Source organism: Typopeltis vanoorti, chromosome 2 (assembly GCF_054136105.1).
Source record: "Typopeltis vanoorti isolate ZY-2024b chromosome 2, IOZ_Tvanoo_1.0, whole genome shotgun sequence".
Classification (NCBI taxonomy): Eukaryota; Metazoa; Arthropoda; class Arachnida; order Uropygi; family Thelyphonidae; genus Typopeltis; species Typopeltis vanoorti.
In genome coordinates this window covers 12181283-12200720 of record NC_143550.1, presented here as the reverse complement: position 1 = coordinate 12200720, position 19438 = coordinate 12181283, and the positions used below count along the sequence as shown (strand labels likewise).

The 19438-nt window shown below is 34.4% G+C and overlaps 1 protein-coding gene across 2 annotated transcripts in view; it reads right to left on the bottom strand.

Annotated features, from left to right (window-relative positions):
* The window catches only part of LOC150108820 (actin-1-like), a 379189-nt gene that overhangs the window by 335432 nt on the left and 24319 nt on the right, over window positions 1–19438 (bottom strand). The window lies entirely within an intron of this gene.

Below are 19438 nucleotides of genomic sequence, written 5' to 3'. Positions count from 1 at the left end.
ACAGTGAAGGAAGGTGGAAAAAAAAATTCTTGGCTTGACAAAGAATTTCTGTGATGAGTAAATTCTGAACAAGAATAATGAAAAACAGCAAAACAAAAAAAAAAAGCGTAAAAGTGCTCTGCGAAAGATGTAAATGTCAATTAATTGAATACTTCTGCATTTATGGAAATACTTCAGCAGGATACGTGTCTAATCGCACGCTTCAACTATTTGGTGACTAGGAAGCGTGACATGACTCTCTTGATGACACAACAAATAGCTCGGCAATGAAAATTTATGTAGTATAGCAGTTAGAAACAAAACCAAATTTTAGGAAAGTAGTAGTGGCCAAAATTATGTTTTCATCCACATCATAAAACGATTAAAAAGTAATAACTCAACGCATAAATCGTTTATGTATAATTCAGAACAAATTAAAAATATGTGTTACTAAAGCGATCCCTTCATTGCTATAATGAGGTTCATGTGTTCCTAAAGATTCCATAAGCCATTAACAGGGCTTATGGAAAATGAGGTTAGGGCAGAACTCTAAAAACTTGCACAGTCTCGTAAGTAATACTGTACTCTAAAAATGCTATTATATTCCCTAATAAATTAAGAAATACAGCACTAAGTGAATACTGCATTTCTTTAGGTCTTGTTCTAGTCGCCTTTGCAGCACTCGCACTTCTACCTGCTTCAAATGTGTTTTTTTTTATATTTTTTTAAATCTTATCTTCGCAGAGCGTTGTCGCTGATTGTGGATTCTTTTTGACCTGTTGCTCTCGCAATATCTCACGTTCGCTCGTTCCTTTCAAAACCCTTTGTTTCATGCTTCCATTTTCGTTCACTACTTGAAATCCAGGACGCTTACTGATGTTTGGGATGCTGCGTCAAGAAGTTCACAAACTTGGAGAACAGAGCGACAAACATTGGTAAGGCAATACGTGGGTTATGAGCTAACACGATTTCGCGTTTTGGCGATTTTATTCCCTCATTTAACTAATCGTATAAACAGAATCGCGGATTCAAAACACGTTATTGGAGAAACGACGGTATCCCTAATTTTTTAATAGGCTCACTATGAACATATACGAGCACACCTACTGAAATGATTTCCTGGGTTCCTGCAGATATTTCACAAAACTGCAAATACTTAATTACTACTTTCAGTTAAATATGACACACTTCTGAACCCGATCAGTCCCGCCACTTGTATGCAGACCCCTCTGTGATTTTATAGGCCTGTTCAGGTGGAATAAAGTTGCTGGGGAAGCATTCTTTGGGCTGACGATGAAAAAAAAAAAAAAAACGTAAAGACCTAAATAATAATAAAAAAATATATAAGTATAAAGTAATGTAAAATATTTATTTTCACTCGTAACAGGATATCATGATGACATTACTAATGACAAGTTATCTATACATAAAGGGAATATATATAAAGGGAAAAATCACTTATGATTTATTAACACTCATTATTTATTAACAACTGCGAATGGGATGAGCACAGAATTGAAAACAGGTTATTTCCAATCATTCAGTTAGTTTATTTTGAATCCATAGATTTCTTTCATACGATTATTTCATTACTCCAAGAAGCTATTTGAATGACTTGGCCATCCGATTTGGTTCCGATTCATTCATTGTAATCATCGACTGCGTGCGCACACTTGAGAAAGTTTGTTTCTGACTGTTTGATGAACTCTCAAGTGGAACTAGGGCAACCAGATTTGCATGCAGCTTCCTCTTAAAATTTATGACTTCTTGGGGTTTTGCAATTTAGGTTTTGGAACCTAAGTATTACTGTTTTCTGAACAGTAATACTTATGATCCAGATTCATCACACAACTTTTTGTTAACATACGGTAATACAAAATAAACTATGTTTAGGGTCTTAACTCTAAGCTCAGCATGAATACCGACATCGTAGGTTTTAAACAGGGCGATTCTCGGATGATTCTTACAATATGTGGCTTCCCCCCCCTCTATGACAGCACTGTCGGGATTTCCTGGGAAAGGTTCCGTGCCATCAAGGTCACGCACTGCATAACAAAGTATCCGTTCTGATAATAAAAATTAAGAGAAATCAGTTATTCGTACAAAAGATGGATGTTACAAGCTTTATCAAAAGGGTACATTATCAGCTCCACTTACGGAGTTTTTGCGCTCTTCCCTTCATCGTCGCAACGAAAATCTTATTACAATATTAAAATTAATACTTTAAATTTTATTAAAATTTAAAATCAGTAAAAATATGATTTCAGTAATTTACCACCCAACAAGGGTAGGCCCAAAATGTTTTGAAGCAGCCAGATCGATTTCCGCAAATGATAACTTGATAGCGATTCTTCAATGGCAAATGAATAACGCGGGAAATGTTTACAAAGCAGAAGTGGAACTCGCAAATGCCTGCATCCCTCTATGTAAGCATCCAATATATATATTTATTATAAGGGAATAATATTTCTGATAGATGGCAGCACCTTACACAATAAAATTAGCATTTTGCCTCACATTGGATGTATAGTTAATCCGATTTATAAAAAAAATAAGTAATCTCAGCAGGTGGGAGAGGAAAGAGCGTTATTAATGAAATCAAATGTGTATACAACATACAGGCCGATGACTGATTTATCCTCAGAATATATCGTTTCTGACTTTGTTAATTCAGGCTGTCATCACCCCCCCCCCCCGCCTCCTCAGCAACCAAGAACTATACGTAATTGTCTTAATACTCACGAGTGTTATGTTAACATCGGACACCTACTATCAGTGGGGCGCCGTGGGTAGGAAGCGCCCTTGTGCAAAACTTTTTTCAGCGCCCCCATAAAATACGTTTCCATGAAAAATTTTTGAGAAAAATTTTACTTTGTTAAAAGTACAAAACAGTTTATACGCATACATAAAAATAAATTTTTATTTAACAATAGTAGAACATTGTGATCACTAAAATTCATTAATAAGGAATTTTTAATAATAATATAAATACATATAAATACAACAGAATGTGTGTGTGTGTGTGTGTGTGTGTGTGTGTGTGTGTAAACAAAAATTACTTTTATTTTAATATAAAAAGAAATATTCATAAAGATAATTTGGAGATATGCTTTTATCTATATAACAATTAGGATAAATGTAAATTTATTTTACATATTTATCCGCCACAAAAATTTTAATAATATCTTTAATATGTCTAATGAATCCATAATATTATTTTCAATTGATATAACTGATAAATCCGTTAGACGCTCTCCAGACATTGTTGACCGCAAATAATTTTTTATTAATTTCAGTTTTAAAAAACTTCTTTCCCCTGATGCTACGGATATTGGTAATGTTCAATAAATATCATCACAATCGCAGTATTCGGGAACGAGCGGTTAATTTATTGTCGTATATATAATTTAAAACATCCTGAGGAGCCGACTCTTTTTTAATAAAACATTGCAAAGTTTTTAATTCCTCAAATAAAGTCATACCATCGGAATCTTGATTGTAGCTCAGTTTTAAGTGCAAATCTTTACAATTTTTCATTAAGTCTTCATCGCTCCAATCTTTTAATTTGCTAATGTCTCTTATAACTTTAAAGTCCTCGCTATGTTGTTTTAAGAGTATGAATCTTTCCGTGACTGAAGTTATTGTCGTGTCTAAAATCGCGAAGAAAAAATTTATTTTAAAATTTTGTTTAGGATCATGCGTTGTCTCATCTGATGCTTCGTAACCAAACATTTTTATTTTTGTTCTTTTGCGAATGTCTGGATAAATAGGATCAATATTAAGATCGTTTGCTACTTCTTTTGCAGTTCTAATAATATTTTCAAAATACTGGTCTGTTCGGCGCGTATTTAATTATTGTATAACATAATCAAGATTTTCTGTAATTTTTCCTATATCAAATGTCGGATTCTGCATTATCTTGCTTGCAACATTTACGAGACTTAAGATTTCGTACCAAACATGAACAGAGCAAATAAATTTAAACGAATAAATCTTTGAAATTAAGTTGTCTGCCTGAACTCTAGAATCGATATCTTTAGTTTCATCTTCCGTAATATCAAAAAGAGCTTGGTAAATTTCTTTGATATTATTTTTAAGTGGCTTTATTGCTTCTACTCTACTTTCCCACCTAATAGCAGAAAGTGGTTTAAAATTTAAAACAGGAATATGTTTTTTTTTTTTTTTAATATAGCCCAACGCTTCACAGATATTGAAAAATAATTATATAATTTCTGTATTAGCCCAAAAAAATTTACAGTTTCACAGGATATCTTAGCTGCATCATTAACTACCAAATTTAATTAATGAGCAGCACACGGAATAAAAAAAGCTCTTGAATTTATTTCAAGGATTTTTTTCTGCAGCCCATTATGTTTACCTCGCATATTAGAACCGTTAACATAAGCTTGGCCGCGTAAATCCGAAATGTTATATTCAATAATTTTAAATAATTCTTTATAAATTGAAATAGTCCTTGCCCAGTGGTATCTTCTACAGATTGAAAACCCAAAAAAGTTCATGAATTTCTGCTATATTTGTATCTTTATTTTGATTAACAAATCTAATAACAATGGATAATTGTTCTGTGTGGCTTATATCCGGAGTAGTGTCAAGAATTAATGAATAATATTTCGCCTCTTTAACCATTTCTAAACTTTTTTGTTTCATAGCTTCAGAAATTATACGGATGATTTCATTTTGTATTTTATCACCTAAATAATGAGAAAGGTTCCTTTTTTTGTGATGTTTGGATGCGATACAAGTGTTCTGCCATTATCGAATCAAATTTAGCGACAATTTCTACTAACTTTAAAAAATTGTCGTTATCATTTTCAAAACGTTTTTGTGAAGAACCTCTAAAAGCTATACACTGTCTTGATAAATATTGTATTATGTAGATTAACCGTTCTATAACAGATTGCCAATATTTTTCCTCAGTTTCGTATAATCTTTGTTGTGTGCAATCAATAATGCATTTCTTAATCAACGACATTTTAAGTTCGCTGTATTTTGAACAGTTTTTAATGTGCGCGAAACCAGTGGCGCACCCAGAGGGGGGGGGGGGAGGAAGGGCCCGGGCACTCCCAAAGAAAAGGAAAAAACACTAGAAAAATTTCCAAAAATCTTTTCCTAATTAAAATTCATTTTTTTTTTATTTATGTTGTGTGCTACTTATGAATTAGCGATCACTGCAGATGCTCAGTTATAGGTCGTATGCGATGTGTAGTGTGTATTTGCAAAACGTCTACTCAACGCAGCTCCCTCCAAAAGGTTAAATCCTGAGCGCTCGGCCCCTTCCAAGATTAAATCCTGAGTGCGCCACTGCGCGAAACTTGTCTCGTGTATTTTTAATATATGACTCAAATGTTGCCAATCGTTACAATCGTATTCGTTAGTAAGTTGGGAACTTTGACTACCAAATATTTTGAAATAATAACAGAAAACCGCATTTCGCGATTCTGAATAAACTAAATAACTCCGTAAAAGTTTTTCTCCATTTGCTAAAGTTCGATAATAGTATGAATCTGGCCGCAAGCAAAACTTGCGGCCAGATTCATCTTTGGGAAATTCTTTATTAACTACTTGACGCGGGCAATGCTCAACTAAACAATCTCTAACTTTGGTAGTTATATGACTCGGCTAAGTACCTGGATCATTAACATTAAAATTTAAAGTAAAATTTGAAGTTTCGTGTTTCGCTGAATCGGAATCCAATATTTCTTCTGCTGCAACTTCTGTAGACAGTCCTGTCAGGTCAATTATTAGACATATAACATTTGTTTCTTCATCGTTATCTTGTGTCCTCTCTTTTTCTGTAGTAGAGCTACACGGAGTACTTGCTTCTTCAGAACTTTCTGTTCTTCGTTTTTTATGTGGTCTTTAAGTTAAAAATTTATTCGGCACTCTAGACAGTGGCGTAGCTGGGTGAGGGATGAGGAGGGGGAAGTCCGCCCCGGGCGACACTTTTCACGTAAGACACTTTATTTTTCGACGATTCTTCTATTTATGTTAACTTAGTAATTTTATTGCTTAATTAATAATTAGTTTTCAACAACTATACTTACAACGAAAATAAACATAAGCATAGTGTTTTAATTTCTTTCCCTACGTCGTTTTGACTTTTTGTAATATGTAATATTTTTGTTGTGTATGGAGAGGGGCCGCAAAAGCTCTTGCGCCACTGGATCCAGCCAATTTATGTTTCAGTTGTACTCGTTGCAACTGTCTTTTCCTGTTTTGTGCACCAGATAACTTCTTTGGCTTTTTTCCCGACATCTGGGGGTTAACATACTTGGTTAGACTTTAAAATAAGAAGAGCGTTGAAAGTTGTCCACCAAAATAAATAATAAGTTCTGAAATTTTCCCTTAAACTTATTTTTTAATCCCTTAACCGAGTATTATTTTTAAGGTGAATGGCCCAAAACTATTTTTTTACTACAAAATTTGATTTTTCAGATGTTTTGAATAATAAATATGCTTATATTTTAGGCTTTTTTTTGAAAATTAGCAAGTAGAGATATTAGGCACTGATTGATTTCTCAGTGATATTTATTTAATATTTTTAACATTCTGGTAATTGTTTAATAATGAAGAAATTTCTAGAATATTAGAATTATTTATTACAGAAATTAGTAAAAGGACCCCAACGCCTTCCAACCAGAACAAGAACAAATATATAAATAAATCTCTTATTGAAAATTATTTATTTTCGCGACGTCTACCCAACATAAGATAAAAATCTTTTGTTTTCAAAATAAGAAAATTAACTAAAATGAAACAATTTAACTGATTTTCAAACTTAGCAAAAAAATAATAGATATACTTACTTTACGTGAATAATAATCCAAATTCACAAAAACAAGTCAAAAATTGTCTAAAGTCACTTAAACACAGGATACACAATACGCTCAATATATTTCACATTCAAAATTAAAATGACGCTGAAAAAATGTAATTAGTGCATATTTAGATAGACGCTATTTCGTCTATCCAAATTTGAAGCTGAATTTAAGAAAACGAACATCGTACTATACACCTATGTTTCAGACTAAATTTTGGATAGATCAGTGTTTCTGAAACTTCAGATATCTGTGTACCCCCTCTTTAATTTTCATTATTTCCAAGTACCTTTCCAAAATACCCTTATCAAAATAATAATAATAAAAAATAAATTTCATTTTAAATGTCTGTTTTATTTGAATTTAGATATACATTTCAACAAAAAATATGATTTATTTTTAATAGAACAAAATTTATAAAGATACTATACATTTTTACTTAATATAAATAGTTTATCATCAGTGAGACAAGTGAAATTGCCCATTTCTATATTGCTGTCTTTTGTGCGTTTTATAAATCCAGTCTTTAACCAGTGATCCATACTTAAGAATTTGAAAGCTAAAAAAATTACCGTATTTACTCGACTATGACTCGCACTTTTTCCTCAAAATTAAAGCTAAAAAATCGTGGTCCGAGATATATGCGGGGATTTTCGGAAACTAAAGTTTTCAGAAAAAAAAAAAAAACCTGAACATAGGTATGACTTACCAAGAAGCTTCTATTCTCCATCACTTCTTCTGTCCTCGAGAGCAGTTTCCTTGTGTGCAATCAAAGTTATCTAACCAAATAGAGTTATCTTCTTTCCCATTATATCAAGCAAAAATTACCAGTAATTTAAAAACTTGATATATGTAATGAACAATCCTTGACAAATTACTAATGAGAAGTGAAAGATATACGCGACTGTAGGCAGTAGAGAAAAAGCAACTATTAAGAAATGCATATGATTGGTGTGGTATTAACAAAAGATCGCGACCCAAACAAAACAAGCTGACATTGAATTGAAATGCTAATTCTCTTAAACCGATTTCCATAATATCCGAAATGCATTCACTATATATTTCTTAGTTTTAACATGTTCATGACGGGGATAGTGTCAAGCAAAACCACATGTGGCAACATGTGGTTTGCTCCGGTCTATACAGCAGAGGAGATGTGATTATTAGTTAGTGTTTATATATTCCCAGTTGTCTCAAATTGCACTGTTTGTTGAGAAATATATTACACAGTCTGCAAATGTCTGTGAACCTTATTCAGTGACATGATAAAACGAATTGTTTTCCGTGTTTCTGCAGTATAATTACTGTTGTGGAGGGCGTATCGTTTACTGCAGGGAGTAAAATGTGAAAGTCGGGGCGATAGTGATTAGCAATTTGAGTAGGAGAATTCATGCATAATATATATATATATATATATATATATATATGACTATAAAAGTTTATGAAATTCACCTCATATGATTTATGGGTTGTTTTCTTAAGTATCTAATAAAGGGGTTCTAAAATGTGTAGTTTTAGTATGTATGACTAATTTTTTTATTAATAAAATATAATACGCACATATTTAACTGTCAATAGGAAATGGCGCCGTTTTAATTTGCTAAACTAAACGCTGTATTTTTGTAAAATATCATGTTGCCGTAATACGGCTGAACGAGCTCCCTCATTAAGTAGCACCGTTAGGCAGGCTGCCTCTATGCTACACCCTATCGACGGTATGAATTCACTGTCAGTCTTAAACTAACAATTTCCACTAAAAATATAAACAATCGAGAATATTTATACAATTTTCACTGAGTTGATGCTTACTCTGTGAAATAAAATCTGTGGCAATATTGATAACGTTTCACTTCAAACAAATTATAAAAAACTGGTGATGTATAAAGTTAAAAATGTTGTTAGATTATTTAGAATTAATAATAATTTGACTGATTTAAAATTTAATTTTTATTGCATTAACTATAATTTGTAATTGTGATATTTATATAGTACGATATAATTCAAGAATATATATATATATATATATATATATATATATATATATATATATATTATTATTATTATTACCCATCGTGAAATGGCACCCCTATCTTCAAGCGACCTTGTGCGGCGCACAATCTGCACAACCGCACGGCTCGGCCCTGTCTACTATATGTTTCTAAATGCGCTGTGTTTTAGCTGTAAGTTCTATCTCATCATCGACATACATTTCCGAGGGAACTTCCAGAAAATTGAAAGAATCCAGAACTAGAAATTATTCAACTTGCCAAATGGCGTATCGTCTTTGGAACGTATTTTTGCTGTAAGGCTACCTTCTTGAGATGGTAACTCACTGGTGTAAAGAAGCATTCCTAAATTATTATTATTTATTTTTTTTAAATCCCTTTCCACGCTTGTATTTCTCATTTCGCCTGAATGGCACAGCTTATAAATCTGATTACTGAATTGGCCATTTTTTTGCTGAAATAATAGAAGAATACATTTTGTCTGCATGAAGACAAATATCAGAAATTAACAGCAATTTATAGGAGTATTTTTCAGAATCAGCGGACGAATTGCAAATTTGCTTCCAAGAAACGATTAAGATGGTGATGTTAAGCGGTTCTGAGAAATTTTTATGAAAGAAATAAATCTCCTATCAGTGATAGTATGATGATACTATAAAACATTGCTGTAACACACAGGAATTAGAATTTTCAATAAAATGTATATCCTTTATTTAGTATATATTGCGGACTCAATCCACTGGCCCCGCACATATACTTACCAATTTAGAGCATTTAATAATCAATAACTTACGTATGTTATGAATTATTACAATTTAAATATTGTGATATGTAATATGTTATATATATTAGTATATAATATTTCATAATATAATAAATATTTCATAAATATTATGAAATATTTAATATATTTCATAATATATTAAAGTATATTATGAAATATATTAAAAAGAAACTAACTCAGTGCAAGTTAGCTCTTTCGCTCAAGACGTTACTTCACTTCAAAACAGCTGTTAACCTTATACAAATCACAAATACGCCCTGCTATCGAATACTGTTCTCACATTTGGAATGGGGCTCCTAAAAGCTCCCTCAAAATGCTTGACTCAATACAGAGGAGAGCAATTAGTCTGATAAATGATCCATCTCTTACCAACTCACCCCCCCCCCACACACTTTCACATAGACGTTTAGTCTCTGCAATTTTTATATTCTATAAATATTTTCATGGAAAATACTCATCTGAAATAGCATGAATAATTCCCCCACACTGTACTAAACCCATTGGAACACGTAGAGGCACTGCCCAACATCCCTTCACAGTACACCTTGAAACACACAGAATAAGTTTCTTTTTCTCCTCCTTCATCCCTGCTACTGTGGAACAGTCTTCCTCCTGATGTATTTCCCAAAGAATACAATATACAGGCCTTTAAATCGAATTCAACAAGTTCCTCCTTTCCCATCCCACGACGGTACTAAAGTACTATAGGTTGACCAGCCAACCTCTCGTATATGGACCCAACATAAAAAAAAAAAGTGCTTTTCTCTCTGTTTTAACAGTCCTGCTGTTTTAACCAGAATAATAAAAAAAAGTTTCAGTTGTCTTTAGTAATTCAAGCACGATGAATAGTGGCGCACTCAAGATTTGATCTTGAGGGGGGGGGGGGGTTAGACACTACGCATTGCAAACAACCTATGACTGAGAATCTGCAGTGATCGCCAATACATGATACCCGTGATCTCCTCTGGTCCGGCTCGGGCAAACGAAGTGGCGCTCGATTCACCGGAGCACTACCTCGTTAGCCTTGCGTTCACAGCGGCCGTGATTCCCGAGTTATACGGTATTCCCACCTTATGCTAATTCATGAGTAGTATAGAAATAGAACACACGGCACAACATAAATAAAAAAAAAAAAAATTTTAATTAGGAAAAGATTTTTGGAAAATGTTCTATATTTTTGGGGGCTTCCCCCCTGGGCGCGCCATTGTGTGTGTATACATACATACACATTTAGAAAAGTTTTTTACCTTGGGTATAATATATGTTAAAGATGCCAAGTTATTTTAAACCTGGGTTTACTCCATTTCCCAAGTAAGCAAACAGACAAATAATTCAAGTTTGCGCCTGCGCGTAGTGCAAGTCTAGGTGACCCGCAAAGTAGTGCAAGTCTGGGCAACTCGTGGTAAAGGTGGAATAAGCTCTGAACACTATTCTTAATATTTAATGCAAAGCCCATCTCCTTGAGATGTATGATGCTATGCATTAAAGGCAAGGGGCCACTACCCAGACCGGTTTCGACCTTTATTGAGGTTTCATCAGTGGGAGCCAGGCTTAGAAGGTCAAAGCACCTTATGGTAACGTGTTTTGGTAAAATACTTAAGCTCTGTATTACTTAACCTTTATTGATGAGACCTCAATAAAGGTCGAAACCGGTCTGGGTAGTGGCCCCTTGCCTTTAATGCACAGCATCATACATCTCTTCAAGGAGATGGGCTTTGCATTAAGGGTAAATATTAAGAATAGTGATCAGAGCTTATTCCACCTTTACCACGAGTTGCACTACTTTGCGGGTAACCTAGACTTGCATTACGTGCAGGCGCAAATTTGATTTGTCTGTTTGCTTACTTGGGAAATGGAGTAAAACCAGGTTTAAAATAACTTCGCATCTTTCATATATATATATATATATATATATATATATATATATATATATAAGTAAAAAAAACAAAAAAACTATGAGTGAAATATGCGTTAAACATTCCAAGAAATTTTATACTTGGTTTTAATTCTTTTCCCAAGTAAGCCAAACAAAGTTTTGCGCTTGAAATATATTCGTCTGAGCTACTTGTATATAGAGGCTAATATCCCATAATGCAAAGCACACCCCGTTTCAGGCGTGTATAATGCAATGCATAATGGAAAGGGTCACCTAGACTGGTTTCGACCTTTATTGAGGTCTCTCCAGTGGGAGCCAGATCCTGGAGAGATAGTAAAGATAGACGTAATGCAGAAGTCATATATATATATCTCATATACAAGTAGACAAAAGGTGCTTGACTTTCTTAATAAAATATCTCTGGATAAGAGAAAGATGTACAAAATTTTTAGCTCAGACGTGGATATATTTCACACGCAAAACTTTGTTTTGCTTGCTTGGGAAAAAGATTAAAACCAACTATAAAATTTCTTGATATTTTTAACGTATTTTATACCCAAGGTAAAAAACTTTCTACATCTTTCTCTCATCCAGAGATTTTTTTTTATTAAGGTCAAGCACCTTTTGTCTACATGTATATGAGATGACGTCTGCATTACTTCAACCTTAATATTAATCCCGGTTCCGGCTCCCACTGAAGAGACCAATAAAAGGTCGAAACCAGTAGTGGCTCTACCCATTATGCATTGTATTATACACGCCTGAAAGGGGGTGTGCTTTGAATTATGGGATACATACTAAGGTAAGTGATATGAAATCATTACCCTCTATATACAAGTAGCTCAGACGTGAATATATTTCACGCGCAAAACTTTGTTTTGCTTACTTGGTAAAAGGATTAAAACCAACTATAAAATTTCTTTGCATCTTTAACACACACACACACACACACACACACACACACACACACACACACACACACACACACACACACACACAGTACAAAGGCAGATAATTAACATGATAATGTGACATGCATACCTTTGATAAACTCTAGCGCGGACAATCATCAATACGTGATGATTGTCGGTGTATTCTGTCTTCAGGGTCCGGAGTCCATTCCTCGATCTTCGGACGTCTCTCTGTCTTCTTTTCCGGCGCTTCTCGCCTCATGGGTCCGACTCCGTGTCTAGCTCGTCGGCTTTCATAACTCTGTTGTCCTTCCCGGTAATCCTCTGTTATACTCATGTCACGACCGAACCATATGGTAATATCTGTCTCTAAGCGCTCGCACGTGGGCACTCCCATATTTACGACCCGGGTGGAACCTTTCGGACCGACTATTAGAATTTGTTCGATTGCCGCTCCCTACGTTTCCTTTGATGTGTAGAAGAAAGCTTTACTTTCCTATAAGTAACCAGATGTTTGTTATTGGTTTCATATTTCAAAATAGCCGCCGTACTAAAGTGATCTTGGCTCGACGAGGAATAAACCTTGAAGCAACCAAAGTGAATACGCATTTTGCTATCTTAACGAAATACAGTACATATTTTGGTTAACATTTTCATCAAACAGTAGTGGCGTAAGTTACAATACAGCGCCTATTTACAAATTATCGTTTAACTACCTTACATCATCTCCACAATGTCCGTACAACTATTTTATGCGATTCCCAATGAGATATCAATACGAGCAGTGAAGGTAACGCTTTCTAGCCTGAAACAGATATAGCGAAAACCAAAGCATGCACACTAAACGAATCACTTAGTATGATAAAATAAATTACCTATCATTTATTTTGTCGGTTTGTTTACACGGCTCGAACAAATATCATCTCTGAAATCAGCATTGAAGATTGGAGAACGGTAAGTTATTGGAATGTAAACCCTTTTCAAGAAAGGTCAATAATATCTACATGATAATAAATGTAAAATGGGTAGATCTCGAATGGCTCTCCCAACGGTATTTTGCTCTGGCACTCTAAATTCGTAATAGTTCAATGAGCTGCCAGGTTTGAAGATATCTTGAAAATTTTTGAAGTAGAATTAACTTGGAAGCATGGACAGTGCGCAACAATTCATTTATTAAACAATACAATCTACACTTTCCAATATCGAAGTATTATCAACAGAAAGAAATAACAACGACCATAATCGCAATAAATAATTATCAGACCAGAACGAAATCAATCTGCTGTTTGATAAATCGTCATAATCAGTCGTATAAGATAAGAGAATAAAACTGGCAGTTAAGAATAATCTAGAAATTCTGTTCAAGTAAATTAAATAAAATCTTTATAAAATAATACTGTAATAGTTATTACGTTATATAAATTTTGGGACGAAATAGATGAGCAAAAACATCAAATGAATAATTATTCGAACATTTACATGAGGAATATAAGCCTCAGCCAGCGGTGCCGTAACGTGGCGAAAGAGCGTCCGCCACGGGCGCAACTAGGTTTGGGGGGCAAAACGTAAAAAAATGTAAAAAAAAAAAAAAATAAAATAAAAATAAATAATTAGATAAGTCCCCTATTTCATATTGTATTTTTAAATTTCGGCAATAAGCCGCTTTAGACACACAAAATCTGCAACACACTGCAACTCATTTTGATGGGGTTAATAGTAAGTATTTAACATATTGCATTTAGTAAAATTAAACTTGTTACATTTAAATTTTTCAAAATTTTTATTCTTTTTGGGTTAGACACTTGCCACAGGCGCTTCATACCCTCGTTATTGTACTGTTAGCCAGGAAACTGACCACAAGCAATGAGAAATTAGAATATTACTGAAGACTAGGTGGCACTGCGATCGAGGAAAAATTCTGAAATTCTTTTTTTGATGGGAACAATAAGAGGGGAGATGACTGCGGAAGAGTGATTGATGCAGATGGCTATAGGAAATGATGTGTAATCAGTTTACAAGACGGACAATATCTGAAGTGTTTTCGGTATTATACTAAGAAACTGATAACTACACTGACTTGATTGTTCACTTTTAGAGCAGCAAGTTCCTAAGAAACAGAAAAAGAAAATGGAGCATCAGAAGAAAGTTAAAATGAAAGACTAGAGACCACTTTGGAGTTCTGCAATAACAATGACACTTAAAAACAATAATAATAAATAAATATTACAGGAGAGTAGATAAGGTAAATTTACTGTTGGGGGTTAGCCTGTATTTCTTAAAGAGCAGTTTTCTTTCAGTAATCTGATTAGATTTCATAATAAAGTGAAAAGAGCAATCGCAGGGATAATGCATATAGTATATTTTTTCTCTCGTTTGCAAAAACATTTAACAGCTTGCATGTGTTGCAGTGGATGAGTTTTGAAATTGGAATTGCAGTGAATTGGACTGGCACTTTATCTGACAAAAACTCAAGGCCGTATTGGGGGAAATCAGTACCAAGAAGATGAAGGTTGGAAAGCAGCGTTTATATAATGTAGGATAAGATAACTATGATAATGAGATCATTATTATTCAGTCTTTATGCAAATGATACTGTATGGATTTCAATGAGATATTCAGTGGTTTTATGGATGATGCAAAGTTGAGATGCGAATTATTAAGTTCAATATTTTGAACTTTGGGAGCCATTGATACAAGATGTTTATTTTGAAAGTAGGGGAGGGGATACAAAGGATCTCGGAGTAATGATGAGTAGGCAGCTAAAGTTGAGGAGACACATTGCAAAAGGTATTAATTAAACACAATCAGGACTGTTGTAAAAACGGTACCGGGGAGTTTATCGAAAGGCAATTCATCGAAAATCATTTCATCGAACAACAATTAATCTAAAAAGCAATTCCCCGGTCAGCAGTTAATCGAAAAAAACAATTCATCGAAAATACAGTTCACCGAAAAATGAATTATAAGGCATGTGGAGTAACGATGTGTGTATGCAATTTTTTTGTTTTGAAAGGGATATATCGTTCATGTCACTTATATGCAGTAATCTACTAATTATCTGACTTCGTTCGAAAAGCGATTTTTTTTGCAGAGCGGTATGAAGGATCTGGGTTTACTAAAGGAAAATCGTGTTTTAGCAATATCGTTATTTATTATAACAGCCAGACAGGTGAATTGGGAAAATGGGATGCGTACACTGTGGTATATTTAGATTTGACTAAATCCTTTGATAAATTAAATAACAACCTGGCATTTAAAAGGGAACAGATGGGATTGGATAATACATTAGTGCACTCGACTGGAGATTGGCTGTCCGACAAGTATCGGCAACTTGGGTATGGGGTGCGATATCCCAGAAGAGGAAGTCACTAGTGGTGTGGTCCAAGGACTAGTTGAACATAACACGCTGTACGAGGAGGGGGGGGACTGAAAAGTACTAATAAACACCAAGAACAAAAATGATATGAAAACAACTGATATAAATCAAATCGAAGTACATATTTTAAAACACTTTAACGCCCATGTTTCCTCAAATCGTAATAATCTATTCTTTTTTCATTCAGGAAATGTAAGAAGACATACGAGAGATTTTGAAGAAATTTGAAGACACAGAGGTGCGGGGCCATCACGTTTTTCGTGCTGCAAGAAAAGTCCGAAACTGAGATTCACCAAACTTTGTGTGAGACTTTAGGGAACTGTGCCTCCAGTATAACCAACAATTGCTAGATGAGTGGCCAAGTTGAATGCTGGGCATCCTGAGACATAGATGCTACCAGGTGAGGAGGGCCTTCCCCAGCGATCAACACCTACATCTCAAAGACTGAGTTATTCAAGGAACGAGTTGGGGTTATTATCCACTAAAATCTGGATATAGCGAAACTCTCAGCGAAGTGGGTCCTCAAATGTTTGAATGCCGACCAAAAGAGAAAGCGTGTGCTGTCATCTCAATGGATTTTTGGTGATTTTTGAGAAATGAGGTGCATTTTTTTGGCTCGTATTCTGATTGTTGATGAAACATGATTTAGTCACTATGACCCAGAGAACATACAACAACCAATGGAGTGAAGATAAGGTTCTCCTCGGCCAAAGACGTTAGAAACCAAAAATTCAGCAGGGAAGGTTCTTGCATTTGTGTTTTGGGATATGGATGGTATAATCCTTATCAAGTACCTCAAAAAAGGTGAAACTGTTACAGCAGCTCTGAAGGAATTGAAGGATGGGATTCAGCAGGGAAATTGAGCACAGACATGTTACTTTTGCAGAACAATGCAACTAAAAGCAAAACTGCTTATGAAACCCAACAAAAACTACACAACTTGGGCTTTCAATATCTGCCTCACCTACCATGTTCGCCAGATCTGGCCCCATCTGATGATTTCCAGTTTTCAAAAATTTAAAGAAACACTCGAAAGGAAAAAAAATTATCACAGATGAAGTCATATCTGCAGCTGAGAGCTGGTTTCTGCAAAAAGGGGAAAGACTTTTTTCTCAAAGGATTCCAAATGGCAGCATCGTTGTGATAAATATGTAACACTTCGTGGGGAATATGTACAGTAATGAGTAAGTTAGGTGGTTCTACCTCAATTCCTTCATGGTGATTATCAAATATTCAGCACACCCTCGTAAGGTTTAAAAGTTTGGGAGACACAGATGGGACACAGAATATAGGATGCTGGAATGTTATCTTAGAGGACATAGAGGAGATGAGGGATCTGTGATGTTGGTGGATAAGGGCCTGAAATGTTGAAAATATTTTGCTAAAATTGAGGACAGCACAGCGCATTATGTCAGTGATGCCGAGAACACTGAAATGTAGGCATTAAGATGCAATGACTCCATCGTATAAAGCTTTATTCAGACTGCATATGGATTACTGTGGCCAGATTTCGTTACTTGATTTTCAAATAGATAAAGATATGTTGTAAAAGATTCAAAGACGATTGACTAATGTGGTTTCTAATCTCTGGAATGTTGAACATGAAGACAGATTGAGGGAATGCCATTGTAGAGTCTAATGCAGTGGTCGCTAAAGTGGTCGATATAACATTGTTAGGGGTCGATAGAAAAATATAAGACATCATTGTACGGGTAATATTTAATTCGGTTAACTTGGATTACCTCCATCCTGAATGACAACACAATTAAGAGTGAATCGTGGGAACAGTGACATGAATAGGACCTATAAGATGGAGCAAGGTCATGAAAATAGTTACGGTGGCCAATCAAGTAGGCCAAAATGACGTATTTACCAATAAACGGATGTCCGTGGTTCCAGCCCGGCCGGCGCGTATATGGTTGAAGCTGGTTTCAGTCATGCTAATTCCATTTTAACAAAACAAAGAAATAAGCTAGATATAGAATTCGTGGCGATTTAAGGCTGAAACTTACTAATTTTGAACTCAACATTTCTAATCTTGTCAAGAGTCACGAAGCACACCCTTCATTGACAACGCTAGTAAATTGTATACTAAGTTAATAAAAGTCTTATTTTCATTATTTAAATGAAGGGGATATTAAATCCCACATTATTTCAAAGCCGAATAAGAAACTCAAAGATCGGAATCAAAGAGTTTCATGCCGAATCTGGGATTTAATATCCCCTTCATTTAAATAATGTTACATCGCCGAAGTGAAGCCCATTGGCTCTTTTAAGTCTTATTTTCATATATATAAGGAAGATTGTATTATTGTTATCTAAATTAAATTTTATATTTTACATATTATTTATCCCTCATATCAAATATGTAATGTTAAGAAGGACATCAAAAACAAAAACGTATCCCTTTGACGTTAAGCCAGTATAATAATATATACTATATTATACATACAATAAACACTAACTATAAAATAAACAATCTAAAAACTCACATAAGCGTCTTTTTTGCTTGTCCTATTATAATTACGTAATAGTAAAATAGTGTGGGTCGATGAAAAGTCAAGAAACTCTTGAAGGGGTCGACGGCCAAAGAATTTTGGCGACCCTTGGTCTAATGGATAGAAAAACGATGAGGTGGAGACGTCATCAAAACAAGTTATTACGAGGTAATTATCGGATTAATGAGTATCGATTTTTCATAGAATGGGTGGATACAGGAGAGAACAAGAGGCCATCCCTCCTGGACGTTGTATAAAAAATGTCATGAGCAAATGGGCAAGAACTGTTTTTTTTTTTTTGCGTGGTGAGTTGAGGATGGTTGGAATGTGTTGTCTGCAAGTGTAGTGGGTGTGAAGACGGTGAATACATTCAAGAAACTGTATGATGAGCTGTGTATGGAGGTCCTCCCAATATGAGTTGTGGGCTGCAGGGCCAGGGAGGACTAATAATAATCATACATGCATGCCCGGTGGTACAAACCACTGCCGCATAGCGAATTTCATCGTATAGTGAATCACTGCCGGCTTTTTTATCACTTGCAGAAGCATGTAATGACTAAATCATGTTTTAAGTAGTTATATATATATATATATATATATATATATATATATATATGTGTGTGTGTGTGTAAATGACGTAAATAAAGCATTTTATTTTAATTATATTTAATTAAATTATATTTAATTAAATTATATTAACTATAATTAATTAATTTAATTAATGTAATTAAATAAGTATATTAAATTTAATTATATTATTAAATTAAATAATCTAAATTATATATTTAATTATAAAGCATTATAATTTACGTCAGGTACTCAAAATAAATATTTAGAATAATTTTCGGAAACGTAAATATTATTCTGAATCGCATGGCTTAAAGGAAGACGCCGACCTGTTCGGTCATGTTTCATCCAATTGTAAAAATTTGTTCTTTTTCTTTTAGGATATATAAGAGGACAAAATTAACTGTTCTTTGTTCTGGATGTTCATTAGAACTTTCTACCATTGCCTCATATAAATGAGCGCTGGTTATAATTGATAAGCGTCGTTTAACCCTGCGGAGGTCGCGGCTGATCTGACAGATACAAACAAATTGTTGAATATAAATATTCTTACACATATCCAGTGTATAGCTTGGAGGTCATGAGTAGCTGCGCATGCATAT